Source organism: Microtus ochrogaster, unplaced genomic scaffold (assembly GCF_000317375.1).
Source record: "Microtus ochrogaster isolate Prairie Vole_2 unplaced genomic scaffold, MicOch1.0 UNK276, whole genome shotgun sequence".
NCBI classification, from domain to species: Eukaryota; Metazoa; Chordata; class Mammalia; order Rodentia; family Cricetidae; genus Microtus; species Microtus ochrogaster.
In genome coordinates, this window is record NW_004949374.1 from 39,857 (window position 1) to 43,752 (window position 3,896).

The following is a 3,896-nucleotide window of genomic DNA, read 5'->3' on the forward strand; positions in this document are numbered from 1 at the left end:
CTGCACGTACTGGCTTTGTGGGAGTCTAAGCAGTTTGGATGCTCACCTTACTAAACCTGGATGGAGGTGGATGGTCCTTGGACTTCTCAAAGGGCAGGGAACCCTGATTGCTCTTCGGGCTAACGAGTGAGGGGGACTTGATTGGGGGAGGAGGAGGGAAATGGGAGACGGTGGTGGGGAAGAGACAGAAATCTCAAATAAATAAATAAATAAATAAATAAATAGCCTGAGATGATAGGCCAACCAGTTCATAACTAATGTAGAGTTCTGTGTGTTTCTTTGGGACTGAACAGCTGTAGGACTGGGGGAGACAGAAATCTGTCAACAGACTGGGACCCCTCTCTAAGTTCAGGGTCTCCAGAGTGAGTTCCAGGCCAGCCAGAAACACAGTGAGACCCTACCTCAAAAATAGAGAGAGAGAGAGATATGAGTCGTCTCTCCAGCCCAAGAATTCTTAATGCAATACAATAAAATATACTTACGCTATCCAAACTGTATATTGGGACCATCCAAAGAATCCCATCAAAAGTAAAACATATAATAACATTTAAAATCATGTTTATGAATTGTCAGTCAACACTAGTTGTAGCAAATATATTAATAGTTGACCTTATAATAGGTTTCTGAAGTTCTGGTTGCGTGTAATGCACTAAGTGCTGCACAATTCCCCAGAGGGACACAGGGATTGTCAACAGCATCAAGACACCAGCAATAAGCCATGGTTGTATGTGCATTCCAGCCTTGAAAAACAAAAGAACACATTAGTTTAGATTCTGATATTAAAACTACAAAGATCAATATTTTTTATTTCTTATGTTTTCATTTGATTTCTAATCCTGCTTGGCATTTCCAATATATTTAGATGCAATTTTTAAAAAAGATTTACTTTTTAAAAAATTCTACGTATGTTTGTGTCTGTGTGTGGGTATGTGCATGTGTGGGCATCTGCTGAGGCCAGAAGAGGGCGCTAGAGTCCTTGGACCTGGACTTAGAGGGGACCTTTAATGTTTGTCCAAGGAGGAGGCTCCAGGACACCAAAGAGCCCTCTTCGAACAAAACAAAACATTCCCATACTATCTTTGCCCACGGAATCATGTCTGAGTGAGGACTAGCACCGTGTGTGCCAAGGACTGATGCAGACCAAGTGTCCTCACAGAGTGCTGCTAGGAGGAAAGTTCCATGTCGAGCAGTCATAAACCATGCTACAGGAAAAACGAGCCACCACAGCCACCGCTGCAGTCACGTGCCACAGCAAGGCAGCGCTGTGGGCACTTCTCTCTGCCTTAGTGTCCTCGTCCACAGAGGGAATCTCCTGTACTCAGCATTTCTCAGAGGGTTAAATAAAATCATAGTTACAGATTGAATGAGAGCGATCTTGAGGATATGCTCTAGCTAATACCTCTAACCTTAAACACAAAACAAAGCCTTTGTAATCTCAGTCTTCCCTGTCCATGGTGCTATCATTTCTCAGGGCCCTTCAGAGTCAAATGTTCAAAAGTCAAAGATTCTCCGGATTCTAAGCTTCCACCACACGCACATTCCCACTTAAACAGTTCTGTTCTGGCTTTAGTTCTTTAACTGCACTGAAATCACTGAGCTCCCAATGACCTTTCTACTTGTGAAACATGAGACAGGGTGGCAACAATGGACACCAGTCACAATATTCCCCGAAACCTCCTTCCCGGGCATTCATTGTTCTTTTTTTAAAATATTTATTTATTATATATTCAATATTCTGAATGTGTGTATGCCTGCAGGCCAGAAGAGGGCACCAGACCCCATTAGATATGGTTGTGAGCCACCATGTGGTTGCTGGGAATTGAACTCAGGACCTTTGGAAGAGCAGGCAATGCACTTAACCTCGAGCCATCTCTCCAGACATATTTTTCTTTTTCTGTCTTTTCTGCAGAGGGTCTCTATGTAGAGCTGGCTAGTCTGGAGTTCTCTATGTAGACCAGGCTGGCCTTGAACTCAGAGACCCTCCTGCTTCTGCCTCCTGAATGCTGGGATTAAAGGTGTCACCACCATGCTCAGCTAAGCCACATTTCCTTCATTCTAAAGAGAGTGGAAGGACGGACAACCTCTGAATTTGTTAAGTAATCATGTCTATCTATAGTAACCACAATGAGTGGAAAGCGTAAAATTCCCACAGCTCTACAAAGCTAGCATCTTTGTAATTCTGCTGCTTGTGACTTAGAAAACAACAGTTGCGAAATTTCCATCAGGCCCCTAAAACTTCTCCAAAGAAGACGGACGGTCTTTCAAAGTGTACTTGAATTACTTACAGGGCACATCTGTCTCACTTACCTTCCGTGGTGGCGTGACAAAAGATGGAATGAACAAAGTACCCAGTCCAGCCTCAGTCTAGATGGTCAATAAAGAAGGTGGTAGATACAAGTCTTAGGCCATGTAAAAAGAACTCAGAAATTCTAAATACAATAAAAACAATGATGAAAGAATAAGTGGAATTAGTCAAACGTTTCCAGAAAATTTATGTAAAAGTAAATTTAAAGCTGGAGTGTTCTGAAAAGATTGGGATGTAGGGAGAGGTGAGCAGGGTGTGAGTTTATCTGCTGGGGAACTTTTTTCATATTTACAGGTATGCTTGTCACAAATGGCAGCAAGGACAAAATGTTAGGGATGTTGTTAAATTATATACAGCACACAGCACAGCCTTCTCTTCTCCTAACCCTTATATATTATCCAAACCAAAATGTCAACAGTTGTTGAAAAGCCCTAATGTTACGTCATGAAGGGATTTGTAGGTTATGGTCACAATGTCTTGTTTGGTCCTGATAGCCGAAAGTGCCCTTACCTGTGGATTAAGAGATTCCTTTCTTCTACATTACATTAAAAGTAGACTCTAACACTAAAACCATCACATGTCATCTCCCTAATGTCATTTCAAACAGTAAGTTTTAAATTCAAATAATTCTGTATTATACTCCTGTAAGCAGTAAAATAAGTGACTTACATATTTTTCACCATTAAAAAATATGCTCTAGCCATACATACCATATGAAGCCCCTCAACAAGCTTTTGAATCCCAAGGCAATTATTTGTATCGAACCAGGAATCAAAGTCCTAGATCAACAAACAAAAAACATCTTAAGGTCAAAAACAGTATTAACCACAAATGCCCTAGAAGCACCAGATGTAAAATGATTTCTAGAATTAGTGCGGTGAGTTTTGAGAGACACACACACACACACACACACACACAAATAATTTAGTTCAAGCCATTGTTTTCCAAGTATCATGTTTATTACTAGCACCAGGACAAGGGGCCGAATCCTATTATTTCTTAAGCATTTTTCCGCAAATACAGACTGACTGACAATGAAGAGTCTGAAAGCTACTTTACAGAAATAATTAATACACAACTCAAGGTTTCTGAGAAATGGCCATCTTATTGATTAATTAAAGTGAAACTGACATTAAAAGCATTTCATTACTATTTAGATAAGATCTGAATAAGGACAATTTCCTTATCAAATATCTTGAAAATATCCATTATAATTTGCCATGTTAAGCAAACATGTTATAATCTCTGTTATAACTGAGGGCTTTAGCAGAAATGTTAGCCTAGCAAGAAAAACAAATTATCTTAAAATTGTCTCAGAAACATCAAAATATTTGTAATTAAAACCTTCAAATCTGAGCAGGGCAGTGGTGGCACATGCCTTTAATCAGAGCATTTGGGAGGCAGAGGCAGGATGATCTCTGTGAGTCTGAGGCCAGCCTGGTCTATAGAGAAAGTTCCAGGACATGCTTCAAAGCTACACAGAGAAACCCTGTCTCGAAAAATCAAAAAACAAACAAAAATCCAAATTTCTGTTTTTAAAATAACCCTTAATATAAATCAAAATTAAAACCTTTATATAACTTATTTATAT

At 39.8% G+C, this 3,896-nt stretch overlaps 1 protein-coding gene across 5 annotated transcripts in view; it reads right to left on the reverse strand.

Annotated features, from left to right (window-relative positions):
• The window catches only part of LOC101980050 (SWI/SNF-related matrix-associated actin-dependent regulator of chromatin subfamily A member 5-like), a 32,391-nt gene that overhangs the window by 19,484 nt on the left and 9,011 nt on the right, over nt 1–3,896 (reverse strand). The window contains exons 6-8 of one of the 5 annotated variants that reach the window (XR_003376813.1): nt 3,016–3,084; nt 2,308–2,364; nt 611–740 (exon numbers count right to left, since the gene is read on the reverse strand). The gene's annotated coding sequence lies outside the window, so the exon portion shown is untranslated. Of the gene's footprint in view, nt 1–610; nt 741–1,860; nt 2,430–3,015; nt 3,085–3,896 lie in introns of those variants that run through there. The other 4 variants (XR_003376810.1, XR_003376811.1, XR_003376812.1 and 1 more) reach the window with 4 other exon arrangements.